This window comes from Solea solea, chromosome 11 (assembly GCF_958295425.1).
Source record: "Solea solea chromosome 11, fSolSol10.1, whole genome shotgun sequence".
Classification (NCBI taxonomy): Eukaryota; Metazoa; Chordata; class Actinopteri; order Pleuronectiformes; family Soleidae; genus Solea; species Solea solea.
Window position 1 is genome coordinate 21023432 of NC_081144.1, and position 16006 is coordinate 21039437.

The 16006-nt window shown below is 40.1% G+C and overlaps 1 long non-coding RNA gene across 1 annotated transcript in view; it reads left to right on the forward strand.

Annotated features, from left to right (window-relative positions):
• Nucleotides 1–15661, forward strand: part of LOC131468773 (uncharacterized) — an 89327-nt gene extending 73666 nt beyond the window's left edge. The window contains exons 6-7 of the long non-coding RNA XR_009241738.1: nucleotides 9658–9782; nucleotides 15125–15661. This is a non-coding gene — a long non-coding RNA (uncharacterized LOC131468773). The remainder of the gene's footprint in view (nucleotides 1–9657; nucleotides 9783–15124) is intronic.
• Nucleotides 15662–16006: the final 345 nt, after the last annotated feature.

Sequence of the window (16006 nt, forward strand, 5' to 3'; positions counted from 1 at the left end):
GGAATAGGGGAATACAGGAAGCTTTCTCTCTGTATCTCTGTCAGTACCCGATTTGTATCGGAAACCCAGTTTGTTCTAAGGGTGTGCGAAAGTGTGACTAAAATGTGAAATGTATTTTATGGTATTAACTAATACAATGAAATACACTTTAAAATTGTGAGTTTCACGTTATAATAACAGCAAATGTACGTTATATTTAATGCCAAGCTCTTAGCGAAAACCTGACTTGTTTTGCGCATGTGTGAAGTGTGACCACTTCCTGTTACTGCTAATGACAGTTGTGGATGTGTATTTTATTTTGTAGAGTGAAATATATCATAGAATTGTATTTGTATATTTTACAAGAGACCGGTTGCAAACTGTTTTTTTTTTGTAAGTGTTATGACAAAGGTTTTATATAAAGAGTTATATACTTATATAGAAGTAGTAAAATGCAGAAGTCATTGGCTCTTATTTTGAAAGCCAGGTTGAAAGGAAATGGTGCTGTGTAAGATTGGCTGAGTGACTATCGTGTATAAAGAAAAAAGAAAAAAAAAGTCAGGTCAACTGGTAAGTGGTTCATGTCAGGATCCTGTATATGTATTTTATTTTCTAAGAATAACTTAACGGTTTTATAAAAATAACTTCATTATTTTATTTTAATTACCTGGACTTGCCGTGAATAGTTTCGTAGTCATGCTTCACACAGGATTTCTGGTATGAATCAGGTAATGACAATCCCTGCATCATTTATTCCAACACAAGTCTCTTTTAATGAGGACAATTACATTAACAATAACACAATATTAGGAAAATAATAGATTGCAAAGTCTATTTTCTTTCCTCTTTAGAGGACTTTAATCTTGTTGAGGCAGATTTAAGATGGAGGGTGAACATGGCTCAGAGAGTCATGTGTGGCTGGACTCCAGGATAGACCTTCATTCTTACTTGAGCAGCTTTGAACGTACAGTTTATTCTCTACAAATGAAAAGCAGCAGCAGCAGCAGCTCACTGAGACTGTGAGTGTGTGTGTGTGTCTGATGCTCTTGTTACTGGTGCAGAGATGCCTTTTCAAGCCTAAAGCACATCTATATATGTTTGAACAACTTGTAAAGAAATACTATAAACAGTGCCTCATTTCAAATAGATGTGCTGTATAAATAATCTATGGGTTTGTGATTAATGAACGGCTGATATTTTCTAACAACTCTTTTGAAGCTCCGCTGTCCTGTGTATTTCTTTTAGCCCAAATCTACCACTGAAAGATTTATCCGTTACATCAGAACCAGAAAGACTCGGAGGAGCGTGTGGATATTTTGATGCACACTGTTCTCTGCCCGCACCTTTTGACTTGCCTCGAGTACAGAGAATGTTTTTAATGGCAAAAATTCCCTTTAATGATGAAACACGAGGCCAAAAATGAAGCAGACACTATCCCCACACTGCTCTAGTCTCCTCCTGACACGAGGCGCAGCAGCTCAGGAGGTGGGGTCTCCTTAAAGTGGACCAAAGATCCATGGTTGCTGGGCAGTTTGACTTCAAGAACTGGATGAGCGGGAGAGAAGCGCGAGTGATTGATGTGCTTTAACAAATATCTGTGGATCACTTGAGATAATCTCATTTGGTTAATGATCTTGATTATCTTCGTTCATTACCTGTGATAAATGTCTTCTAAAGAGGTGAGACGATGAGGTAATGTCACAGTAACCCAGTGTGTAGAGTTTATGCACAGCAGCAAGAAGTTTGCTGAAAAACGGGGAAAAAACAAAGGTTTATCTTTCGGCGACTGTAATTACTTTCCGTGATATATGTAGATTTAGTCATAAAAGTGAGGCTGAGGTGTGGAGACGAACCTGTTGCTAAGGAGGCGTGCAGGCAGTGTGAAGAGAAGGACACTGTGGCTTACAACTTTGATCGAACAGCAAAGTCCCCCCCCATTTTTTTTTATTTGATGCCGCGTGATAGCGAATGTGCCCGACGGCAAGCTGCGTTTACTGATTTAAATTGTTAAAATGTAAATTGTGGAAATTGGTTAGTTACTGCGGAGCTGTGTTAGCGTATAATGAATGTTATCGTGTCTCGCACTCGCCTCCGTTCTCGGCTCAAAGTGCCGTGGGAGTTTGTAGCTATAACCACGGCAACCATCACGACACCTTCCTGCAGAACTTTTGTTTCACCTGAAATAACTTTAAGTTTGTAAACACTTCTTTTTTTTTTCTCTCTTCCACCTCCTCACTGAAAATATGTGATGGTAATTGTGAAATCTTTGCACCAAACTCTCTCATTTGTCGTGGCACATGTCACATCATGTGTCATATGGCAGCACCAAATCCATTTAATCATCTGGATACCTCATGCATTCGGATTAAATGCATTCCACCCTCTTCAACTTTAAGTTTGTTTGGAAACTTGAGCATTTCCATAGGAATTCCGGCTGCACGGAATGATTTTTGCAATGACTGGCCCACCAGCAGGCTGCAGCTTATTAAGGGGAAAGCACAAAAACCTCATAAATACAAATAAACCATTACTTCTGCTTGGATTTTATTCATCACACTGCTCAGTGAAGCAGTTGAACCCCATTATTGGAGAAAATCCCTAAACAATGACAGTTGCTGTTATTTGGAACCGATTCCCCTAAAGGCTCCTCTAATAACCAAACACTACACAGCTGGGTTACAACTAAGATAAACTAAATATGAGCTTCAAAAAGCTCACTTCAAAGTGCATACATTAAAAACAAAAGAGACAAAAACTGACATTAAAAAGTCTGTTAAGATAAAAAAAAAAGTGAAAAGTTAACAATCTGGGGGCCTAATGATAGATCTAATCTGTGACAAGCATCACTCTCAAGTGCCCGGGATGTTTCCAGCGCTCCTGTCAATCTGCGGGGAGTGTCCACTGAAGTGTGAATGCGCTCTCTTGAATTATTTATTTGTGACACTAAGCTATCCTCCATGAATTCCTGTTGAATAATTAACAGCGATGAATATCGTTTGTCTTCATCTGGAGTGTTAAACGTTAAGATTAAACTGCATAAAGTGGCTGTGGCGGCCCAGACAAAGACAAAGACAATACCGAACACAGTTAAAAGCACACTTTAATTTGCTTTCCCGAAATTATTAATCTGTTCTTCTTAAATCAAGCCTGTACTTTAAAAAAGTGAAAGAAATCTGTTGAAATTCAGCATTTACACACTGATTTAACCTGGCTTTGTTTCTCACAGTAGAAAATGTGCTTCCGCACTAAGCAGCAAACAAAACCAGGTCACCCAGGTGCAGTTATTCCTGATGATAGATAATCTGTTCACTACACCTGCATGTAGAACATGTTGCTAAATAATGCGATTGCCAAACAGGAACACAAGTGTTGGACACTTTTTTCAAAACAAAAAAAACATATTGCATTCAGTGAAAATTCAATTCTTTCTTCTTCATCCAGCGCTATGGCTGACACCGTAGTCCCAACTGCCAAGAAGATATTTTTGAAATCCTTTCTGTCCACTTTATCTGTGAACAGCAATTATGGTGCGGTTAAGGTTAACAACATGGAGCTTCAGTCTCTACCACAGGATCCACATAATTACTGTCAGGCTTGCTATTATTTAGGCAAAATGCGCTGGCTGAACTTTGCCATTTGAGGTAACACGTGTGAGGTGAGAAAACAAATGTTATTATAAGTAACATGGTAAGTATAGTGAATGTAAAGGTTGTTGTAATTAGTGAAATGAAAGTAGTGTCAACCTTTAGCACAGAATCCAGACTGAAAAGCGTGGAACGTGGCAATTTGTGAAATATGCTTGTTTGCAGAGTCGCCTTCCAATGCACAACTACCACATGAAACAGCACCTTTGTGTTGTACTTAATAATACTGTAGGGGGAACAGCGAATTTCAAATCAAAGTCACAATTTGAAGCGATATAATTAGCGGATCGCAAAGGCAGTAATCAACAATTCAAGGTCTCATACTTGCATTAGAGTATAGTTACTCCATTTTTAAAAAAAATCTTTAATACACTGAGTATTAAAATGAAGCTTGGATATGTATCGCAAAAACATTCCGTTCTACTGAATACTCGGGTGGGTGTGTTATAGAGCCGTGCTTGTTGTTTCCAGTCTTTTTTTTGCTAAGCTAAGCAAATCACCTTCTGTAGCTACTTAAGAAAATGACACACGAGTGCTATCAATCTTCTCCTGTAACTCTTTCTAACTCTGGGAAGTACCTCCCAGGTTTTAATTCATACTCTGCCAGGCTAAATAAAAGCCACTATTGTGAATGAGATATAAATAAAGACAACCAAATTTATCCCGGATTTCAATGGATGTGAGAATTGAGGAGAGTCCAGGTTCCCAATCCACAGTTTCACAGGGTTTCGCCTTTGAGCTTTTTGGCTAATCATAATGACGGTGGCGCTTACTCCAACTTTTAACTGAGCCAGAGAAAGGCACGCTTCCAATTGTGTCACTGTTCTTTTCAGCAGTTTTTGGAAGAACATACCACGGGCTACTCCAGTGGTACACACTGCATTTCTTCATTTGGCTGCGACACACATTTTATTGACCCGTTTCACTGTTTCCTGCTCGTGTGAGTGTAACTGGAAAGTCTGATAAGTTTTTATGAGGCCAGGATACCTGTGTTTCTCGCAGACTATTTCCATGGTAGCCAACTCTGACCTCCCCCCCCCCCCCCCCCCAACAGTAGCCTCAATCTGAGACAGCTGGTAGCCGGACTAGTCACTGTCCTGATTCTGAGTGCCAACAATAGCTGAAAGGTAACTGGAGCGAACTAACTGTTGCTCACCTTTTGTCGCCCGGAACAAGAATACAGTCAAACACCCAAGCCACCAGTTTCAGGTCAGCTGCAGCACTGACAGGGTCATTTCTATTCTTTAGGGCCATTTTTGTCTGCAGAATTTGGTTGGTTATATTTTCTCAAATAATAGAATGAGGCCTGGTCCAATTTCACCCCTTGCCCCTGCCACTTAGCCCTACCCCTCCATTTTGCACAGTCAACTATATGCATAGGATGTCCCAATTCTTGTTAAATAGAGGGGTAGGCTGACGTGTAAGGGCCAAGTAGGCCTTCAAAATCTGAAGAGGAAACTATAGTTGCTTTCATGAAGTTAAAATAGGTCGGTATGTTGTGTAGCTATACTAAACATAGCAAAACATGTATAAACTGGTGAACCAGTCTTTTCTTCTTTTGACATAATTGATAATGCCTATAATCCACAATACCTAAAGAAAAAGAAAAAGAAAAATAGAGTCCTCCTAGAATCAGGGTCGGAATGTTTTAAGATTTTTATAGCCAACTCTTGCTTTCCCTTGCAATAATTTTGTGTTTCCACGCAATCATTTGTGTGTTCCTTCCCTTCCTGGTGCTCCCCAACTGCTTACCTGATGATGTTCTTGAGCCAATTTTAATTGCTACCCCCTTGTAAGTCAGATCAAAATGATTAAGTGTTAAGGGACAAGGGGTAGGGCTAAAAATGAGAAATATGATTGGGCCTATGTCCTTTGCGTTGTCTTTATTCATAAGTAAAGTCAGTGTCTGTGAACAGTGAGTCAAGCGTACTTACCATTTAGACGTCCTTTATTAACACAGGCTTTTGGTTGCTGAGTTTTAGAATAATTTCCAATTTGAAATCAGTAACTGCATTTTCAGTGTACACAAAGAACATGATTGGAAGGGCCTCTGCAGAAAAGTATGTAGAAAATATGTAAATGTTGTGTTTGTGAAACTAAAAGACGAAACAAAAGAAAAAACTACATTTGTTGGTGACACTCTTAATTCTGTTGCCTTGCTGTGTCTTTCTCCTCTGCAATGGCTTTTCTAACACCTGTCTGAAGAATAAAAACAACCCCTAATGGCTCAGGGTCAGGACGACTCATGGCATGATTCAGACAGACTGGTGAAAGTTGAAAAAATGTCCATCACTATTAGGGCAGACAGAAGCAGCTAAGGGCAAAGAGTAGGCGAAGTCAGGATGTGGGCAGTGGTCGATAACGGACAGGCAGGTAAACCGGTCAAAACAGACAAGACAGGCTGGAAAGCTACCATAGATTATATAAAAAATAGATGTCGTCTCGCTGTTTCCTACTCAACCCAAACAGCTAATGGAATATATTTAATAGCCACTAGGGGGCAAATCTACTGGTTCAAAAAAGTATCTCACCGATACAGCCATCGGACAAGTAAAGGTTCTGCTTTCAGCAAGGTTATAATAGTTTTGTTTTTAAAATGAGTTTGTTTTAATTTGTTTTTAGAGTAGGTTTAAGTTCTTTTTTGTAAATGCTTAGTTTTCATTTTTGTAATGTGGAGTATTTGCCAGGGGTAGGATTAAAAAAAAAGTATTGTGTCATAAAACCCAGCAAAAGATGCCATTTTAAATAGATGATAAATAACTTTAACTTTAACTTTATAATTTTAAATCCCCATATACATGCAAAATTATTTGAACTGTAGTCCCAGCACCTTTAGACATGTTGTTTGTGTACTAAGCCAAATTAATCAAAAAGGTTTCGGTCTCTATGAGGACTGCAAGCACACACACACACACACACAGATAGACAGTAAAACACAGTGGAACAGGACAGCAGGAACCTCTCTTCTTAATTAATTCCCATGTTCATCCCGGATCTGATTGCAGGAAAAGAGGGATGCAAGAAAGGCTGCCCTCTTCAAAATGTCTAATGAGCTTAATCGAACCGCTCTCTCCAATCTCATTTAAACCCGTCGACTTGGCCATGAATTAAACTATTACAAAAACCTGCATGAACTTAACTGGCGACTACTTAATCACAGCAAATCACTCTAATCCTGCTTGTCAGAGAGAGAGAGAGAGGGAGAGAGGGAGGGTCTGCAGTCTGCAGACGAGTCCGTGCTCTGCTCTGCTCCTGCGTTCACTGTTGTCTGCATGAAATGAATGCGTGTGTTTACATGTAGCATGTGTTACATACATTTAATGTAAAGGACGCGCACGTGCGAGCAGCTCTGGAACATGCTGCCTGTTCACTGTGACAATATGGTAACTAGGAAGTAAAGACAGGAGCTTTAGGGATACACTGTTTATTGTCTGTTTGTGGCCCCCACTCGCTTGTCATGATCCCCCCCCCCCCCCCCCCCCCCCCCCCCACACACACACACACACACACACTCCACTCCCCCATCGCCTTTGATGCCCCCAGCAAGCTTTGCTTTAAAAAAAAGCCTGTTAGCTGATCGTTCAATTTTCTGCTTCTCTTCTCTTCTCTTCCCTTCCCTTCCCTTCCCTTCCCTCCCCTTCCCTTCCCTTCTCTTCTCTTCTCTTCCCTTCTCTTCTCCAAGTCCGATAAGGATAAAGGACAAACACCGTGTGTTGCTGCCCTCGTCTTGTTGACTTGCTCTCAGTGTTTCACTCCCTTTTTGCCTGCATTATTTATTTGCTTATTTATTTATTTATATGTTTGTTTTTTTTCATACTCTACTCATGTCACATGTTTTATCTCCATGGTGTGGGTAGTACGAGTGTTTTTCATCCAAAAAACATGAGTGGAGAGGCATAGTTGACATTTTAAAAGGGATTCTTATTACAAAAGTAGCCTCCCTGGTGGATGGAAGCCAAATACAGAAACTCAAACACAATCAACTATTTATCCAACATTAAAGTCACAGTTTTTGTGTACAAATCAGGAGCCTCATATTTATATTTTTAAACATGAACCTCCTCCAAAATAAGCCATGCATGCTCGTATTAATTTAGACATTATTAAATCTAATTGAAGCTTTTTTCCTGATATTAAAACAAGTTTATTACTTTTCAGCCAGTTTCTTGGTTACTAAAACTTTGATCATATTAGTCCTGTTTTAGATTTAAAAAAAGAAAGAAGAGTCCTCATTAAGACCAAAAAAACCTTTCAAATAAGAAACATGCAACAGCTTGAACAAATCTAATACACTCTATCTTTTGCAATGAGAGTCAATCAGAAAGTAACCAGAAAAATAAAACTCTTTCTATTTAAAATGAGCCTCTATAACCACTCTTTATCTCTGTTGGATTGTTTTACTCTTCGCAGTTATTTAGTACCTACGGCTTCTCTTCTGACACTCCTACACACACTTTTTAGTGTTGACACAGTCACAGTGTCATTTAATGATGGCAATACAGTCTTGTCCCAGGTTTTAAAACACACACACACGCTCTTTCACCTCTGATCATTTACACATGGAAAAGCAGGTGAGGTTGCAAGACTGATAACCGATAATCAGTAGCTTCAGGAGAGGAAATGATTTCAGCTTCTCAAATATGAATCATTTGCTGCTTTTCTTTTTCATATTTCACTGTATCCTTAAAATCAGTCATTTCTCAATACCAGTGTTGTCATGTAACAAAGTACAAATACTTTGTTACTGTACTTAAGTAGAATGTTCACATATCTGCATACTATACTTTGTTATTTATATTATATATTATACAACTTTTAATCCACTACATTTCCTAAATAAAACGTATACGTTTACTCCGATACATTTCCCTTAACCATCGTCTTTACTACAAAATAAAAGTTGAGTTGGTGACGTAATGCCTGTTTGTTGTCGCTAGTTTTTTTAGCCGCACCAGCTGTTAGCCGCTCAGCTGTTAGCCGCAGATTTCGGCTCCAAGTGGACTTAAAATGCACCATTTTTTACCGTTTGTTTACCGTGTCCGACACAAAGGCTCTGGTCTCTGGGGTTTCTGGTCTCCTGTCACCTGTCTCCGGGTTTCTGTTGTGCACTTCGGACGCTGGGTTTCAGCCTACAGCTGTTTCAGCTCTCAGCTGAGTGGCCAACCAGTGAGCTAGCTAAATAGCTAGATAAACTGCAGATTTTGTCTCCAAGTTGAATTAAAAGACAGATGAGGTTTCAAAAATACAAGCAGACACAGGGAGGATGAGAGAGAGCTTGTAACCATTCATCACAGAAGGTTAATTTTAATGTGGTTTGAAGTTGTTCGCCTGTACCTATTATTATGCTTTAATTGTTAAGAAGTCACAATAATTGTCATATTCAAAATTGTAATTGCTCACTTTGTTTAAATACTTTTAGTTCTAATACTTAAGTACATTTTATATCAGAAAATTTGATACTTGAGTACAGTAAATGTCAGGTACTTTAAGACTTTTACTCAAGTAATGTTCTAAAAGGTGACTTTAACGTCTACCAAAGTAATTTTCTGGTAAGATACTTGTACTTTTGCTCAAGTATCGCTTAGACTGGTCAAGACACCTGGGTTTTCTGTGCCTTGTTTCCGGTATTATTCTGCAGTTTTTCCTTGTGTGCACCTTCTTTCATTTTGCTTCCTTTCCTGTCTTCCCCCCTGATTGGCTGCCTTGTCCTAATGTGTTTCACCTGTGTCTCGTTAGTTAGCTCGTTAGCTGTGTTGGTGGGGGTGGGGAAACCAGAAGTTACTTAGCGCCAGTACAGGCGACGCAGACCTCCTCTGGCTTTTAGACGAGTGTCACTCACCCTGTAGTAAGTCAATGTACCGTCAAAATGATCTTGAAGACATTATTTGAAGGTTGAAATCCTACATTGTTTCACCTTCAAGACTCTTTTTTTTGTTCTTTCTCGAACGTCTTTATGGTCAACTCTCTGTATTCTCACAAACGATGCCTGCACACATACGTCATACTTTGTGTTTTTATTCTTAAACTTTTATAGAGACTGCAGCGTGAAGTGGAGAAAAAGAAGGGAAGACGCAGAGCAAAGGGCCATGAGCCGAACGTGAACCTGCAGCTTCAGACCTGAAGATAAAGCCTCGGTACGTGGACCTCCTGCCTGACCAGGTGAGCCACCAGGCAACCTAAATGTAATATTTATTTCCAAGAACAACAACAACAACTTTACTGTTACTGAGTAAAGAACATCCCTGGATGCTTATTTTGATTTACAGCCCAATATTACCTCTTCATAGATATTTGCACTTGACATATGGCTATTATTTTTTCACAAATATCTCTGCATAATCTCTCAAGGAATTAAAAAACATGAGAAAGTCAAAATAGTTCCAACTCTGAATTAAGATCTACTTGGAGTTTAACAAGTTTGTCTTGGCCCACACCTCACCGCTCCTCAAAATTTGCAGTTCCACTGTTTATTGAGAACAAGCACTCTGAAATCCATTTTAAAGATCCATATAACAAGTTCATACTTTGAACCATCAGTTCTTGCCTCATAATCATACACATGTTTTTATAATGTCTGAATGTCTGAAATGCTTGCATAAAAGGTGTGAAATATGGATGGTGCTATATTCTCTCTTTCTCACACACACACACACACAAAAGTTAGGGATACCAAAATACTGCATTTTTCAGCAGCTGTATTGACCGTTTTCATTTGAGGTGCTCGAGTCCCCGATCACAATCACAGAAGCACTGCAGCAAAAATAACAAACATGTGGATAAACTAATATTACTGATGCAGGGACAGGGAAAAGAAAGTGTAGCCAGAGCATCATTACAGATTGTGGCTCCTGGTGTGTTGTATTTCCTTGTGTTGTCTTTGTGAAGCGCTATCATTAGAGAGCTCAAGAGACTCTAAGTCTAATTAGGCTGTTTAGTATGGAGCTGGGAGGACAAGGGCTAGACTGAGTCGAACTCTGCTGCTGCCTCTGAGCCCTGGGAGAGACACTTTTAATGAGCTCTAGGCTGTGTGTTTACTATGAGATCTCTCTCTCCCTCCATCTCCCGCTCTCTCTCGCTCATATCTCTCACCTGCCCCGGACTTTTTCCCCCCTCCACCTCTCCCGCTCGTGTCCGTGTGCGTATTTGCAGCGTATTCGTCAAAACACGCACGTGTTTATGCAAAAGTACAATTTGCACACGACACAATAAACACGGCACCATAATCTAATTGAACCGTCGCGGAGCTTCGAGGATACGCGAGTGGAGACGAGCAAAAGCTTTGAAAAATGAGCCCAAAACTGACAAAGATGACCACATTTGTGCATTACAAACTCATTGCACCTATATTAAATTGCACTGCTTCCTTCTTCTCTATCTGTGTGGATACTTAAGACATGAACACACACTCTGCTGCAGATTTCTCTGTCTCTCGCTTTCCCTTCAACACACACACACATACACGCCCTTCAGGCTTCCCCTCTCCCCCACGCTCCACTGAACCCACTCAGTCCACTTTCCATTGGACTTTAATTTCCAGCGGTGATCGACCACATTTCAACACCGCACCACTGCTTCTATTTTATAAGCATGTGGAAAAAGTCGACTGGGCTCTGAAGCGGCAAGTGGGGAAAACTAATCAACTCTGCATTAATTAATGATAGTGAAGGGCTTTTTAGTGACTCTGGTTTTGACATGAGTGTTTTAAAGTAGAGGAGTGGGGAGGAGGTTCATGTCACCAGCGGACGTGATGCAGTGAAAACCCACAGTGTTAAATTGCAAATGTTTATCCCCTGGATACGCAGACAATTCTTGGTCTATGACTCGATGCATGCATTGATTTGTGTCCGCAGGTCAACATCTGCAGATGTGGCTCAGGGACGGAGCATGTTGCTGCACAAAAGATTGTGCATTTATTGTCACTGCAATATCGTCATGCGATCAAGACTGACTGAACGGCGATACATATAGATTGGGTGGATGTTGGAAGTGAACTCAAAGCAGAAAAGACCATACACATTAACACCACCACCACATTAATACTTAAGTATTTGTTTACTTAGCACAAGTCGTATCTTCATCACATTATTCAACGTGATCGAATATTGCATGTTTATCTAACATCATGCAGCCCCAATTTTCTATCAAGGACCATTGAATTTTTTATATGGGATCCTTTGAGGGTCACACTAAATAATTTAAATCACACAGTATATCACACTAACCTCCCTTATATGATGACATGAAGTGCTCCTCCATGGTGAAGCATCTGATATCAGACGGTGATATCAAGGGTGTCCTTCTCATTTGAATTGAGTTTTCTCCCAGGAGTGGTAACTGGAATTCATTATCAGGACTCAACAATATATCTTTTTTGCTCTCTGACATGCGTTTGACATTTTGACATACAAATCGCACTGCTTGTTTGTTTTTTAAAGGGCAACTTATCCCCTTTCCCCTGAAGCTAACTTAGCCCTATGGCTAGTTTTAAAAAAATGCCAAGAAGTGGGATGGGAGCCAAGTGAGGGAGAAGGGGGGGTCCATGTGTTTATAAAAGAGGGAGGAGTCTGCGACAATGAGCCATGTGCTGGTTGGACATGAAGGTGATGAAAGAGTGAACCAGTAATGAAAGAGTCTGACCCCGGAATTATACTGATGTGTATCTGATGTGTTGTGTATCCGCCGCGCATCATTTTACCAGCTATGTCGTCATTCTGTCAGTCTGTTGCCGTGTTCTATTCAGCAGAATTCAACAAGTCAAACAATGATACAATATTGAGTTTATGTAAGTTTTTCAGAATAAAAGCCCCCGTGCTGACATCATATCCTATGTCACTCAATAACTTAGTCAACAACATGTCATAATGTTGCAAATCCAACGTTGTCTTCGTGTTCAATCCATATGTAGTGTTTTGAATTACTGCCAGAAATCCCTGTCACGCAGCTCCAGCTGATGGAGTTGTGAACAAAGCTGTAGGTGTTGATGGATTGAGCGCAGGCAGCATCACACACGTATTATAATCTCGGGGGAAGAAAGCCAACGCTGAAATTTGTATGCAGTAGCTGGTATTTGACCAGAGAGTCGTATCACATGTATAATTTCAGTGCAGACAGTGGCTCAACTCACACTAATAGAAATGCATGTTCTCCAACCATAGCTCGTACAACTGGTACATGAATTAACTGAAAACTATGTCAGAGAAACTGGTGATTTCTGCGGGGGCTTCAGCTTCCTTGGTGCTGGCTGCAGATACCATGGAGCACATTTAGACTATCAAATATAGTCAATTTTGTTTTTGACCAGTTTTCTCATCAGTTAAGATGTGCTGCCATGGCCATATGTCACACTTAGCAACACTTTTCCTCATGATTGCCTCCAAATTGCTTCAAGTTGGCCCGATGCACACCTTCCCTGAAATATAGCATCATTTCCTCAGTATATTTTATTGGCTCTCTCAGATAATTTAATGCACTCTCTTAATAACTGATTAAACATGAATCAAAAACCTTAAAAAAAAAAAACAGTTTAATGCCTAACCACACATGATAATGTTGTTGATGGTTAGTGTTCTAAGGTTGGGTTAGTCAATCTTGTGCATAGCCTTCAGTGGCACACAACTAAATCATTTCAGTCAAGGCAGAGTTGTTTTTATATATACAGTATGTACACACTTATATACAACTGCTGTAGGGATGCAACTTGTTCACTGAGGCAATAGTGATTGTAATGAAGTTTCCATTGTGTGTCTGTACAACTGAGATCCATTCACAAACTAAGGCATACATTATTCTAGTGTTACAACAGGTCGTAAATCTTTATAGTGTTTGTAGCAAAGAACCAGCTCTACCCCAAAAGCAAGCTTGTGGCAACAGTTGCAAGAGAAAAACAAATCCCTTTAAACTGACAGAAACCTTGACTGATTCAACCATGGATGGCGGCCATCTGTCTTGATCTGTTAGTTTGAGATAGAGTGGCTCAGTGGTGGACACTGTTAATAAAAGTCAGTCAATAAAAGGACCATAAGAATCAGAAATACTATAGTTTGTAATAAAACTAATATTTGTAGCAGTGGTGTTGTACAGGCTCTTGGTGGCAGTGATTGGTTTTGAAGTTAGCAATCCAGACACAGGCTCCAGGGGCAGAGATACCTGCAGAAATTGAAAGGAGGTGAGAGAGAAGAGACATGAATGCTTGAAACTACAGGTGAGAGAAGAAGCCAAGTTGGTGACATTAATGTCATAAATCACTGCATTTGGGCTAGCTCATGATCTTTCTCCATATTGTTGTTGGTCTACAGGACAGTCTTCAGAGAGTTGCTGGGGTGGATAATCCAGAACTGAAATAATCCAAACCTAACAAAAGCATGGACTAATCATTGTTAGTCTTGGGAGATTGTTTCATGTGGGACTTTTTTTTTTTTTTTTCCCAGTGTTTAATAGCAATATTGATTATTTGTGATCCAGGTCTTTGTGTCTGTAAAGCCTCCTTGAAGCTTTGCTAACTGGTCTGTTTTCTTTGGCTTTGGTGTGCTTACACAGAATGTAACAGTGAAGTGGAAATGACTGTTTGTCATGTTGCTTCTCTAATGACATGCAGGAGAATATATTACTAAACAGCTTACAGATAATAAATTGAAAAAGCTGGTTCTCATCCCCTCCAAAAAACTTGTTTTTTCCTTGTGAATCATTATATCATCAGTGGGCGTTTAAATGAAAGCTGGAGACGAGCTGCTGCCACTTTTGTGTTTACTTCTGCTCACATTGTGCACTGAGTAACGCCTGCCACTGACGACATAGGGTGGTAGAACTTTGGTTCCGCCTAAATGGTGTGAACACGAGCTGTGTGAAAGCATTACTAGCAGGTTACTAGAAGTACTAGGTTTTTTCTGATCTCAAACAAGGTATGAATACAGTCATTTGATTTTGTGGTGTTGTTTGAGTGTAGCACAATGAGGCTTTCTGGTACTAAAATGTCCAGGTTCTTGAATAACCATCTAGGACCGAAGCGTTACTCCCTATATGTTGAGAAACATGAGAAAATGACATCATGTTGAAGAAAAAAAGAAACACGGTGGCCCCATCAGCTCAGCTCAGCTCGCTACGGCCGTGAGTCGATTGTAAGACTAATTGGCTGTTGGTTTCTTCCACTGTCTGAGCACCAAGGGGTCACCTTGCCTTGTCTGAAGGTAAAATCCATTTGGGAACTATAATATAATGACAGCGGCTCAAACAGGCATGTTGACTAGGGATTGATTCTTTCGCTCAATTTTTTTCTCTACTTTTTCCTTTGACTTCACATTTCTACCCCACCACCCCCTCACTCCTGTTCAATTTTTTATTGTTGAACACTTCATATCATGTCCCCAAGGTTCTCTCCTCCCCTTTGTTTTTTTTTCTTGCTTTTTCTTAACCTCCTCCTCTCTCCTTTGTCCTTTCTCCTTCAACCCCACAACTCCCCTTCACCCCTTTCCCCTTTCTGCTTTTCTCACACCCCCCTCTCCCAGCTCCTGATTCCCCCAGCTCCTTGTTAGGGGCAGGCTCAGGTGGCTCACAGAGGCTGAGATGGATGAGGTGTCGGTCCTGTGCAGACCCAGCAGCATCCTCAAAGAGGAGCACCAGTGGCAGACGTCCCGTCAGCCTGTCAGGTCCGGCCCCAAAGTCAGGCGATGGCGATACACTGTAGTGTCTTTGCTTGACAGAACACAGCGCTGCTCCCTTCGACCGAGACGGATCATACTGGCTGGAAAGTCACAAGGGAGCCAGAGTGATGCATCTTCTACAAAATAAAAAAAACCGAAAGAAACACCTTTGACATTGAATTAAAGGTAATTATCTGCAGCATACTTACTTAAATAATAATAATGATAATACATTTCACAAAATTCACAAAATGCTCGCTAAAGTTAAACCCAAACAGAGAAGACATTAAAAACAGTAACTTATAAATAAGTTAAACTTAGACCATACGATTGACAGGGAAAACACAGGCAAAACACAGACGGCATACAGGACGGTTTCTAAAACCCTTTCAGCAATAAAAAGGCCTCCTTAAACACATAAAATAGGTATTGTGTGTAAAATTGAGCAAAATACATTTTGCCAAGTTGTGTTGCAGTTGAAAATGCCTCAACCTTCCCTTCCAAATGTGTTGTTCAACCTATGTAGCCCTCAGTTAGCATTAAAACTCGAAAGATGTTTAATTTGTCCATTGTGGGCTGCTGTAAAAACATGGTGTGCAAAATGGCGGCCTCTGTAGAGTTGACCCAGCTCCTGAAATCAATATAAAAAGCTCATTCTGGGCTAATGAAGAACAACAATTCATACACTGCACAAAAAACAAGTGTAATTATTTGATTTTAATATAATTCCCCTAAAGTTGATGCACT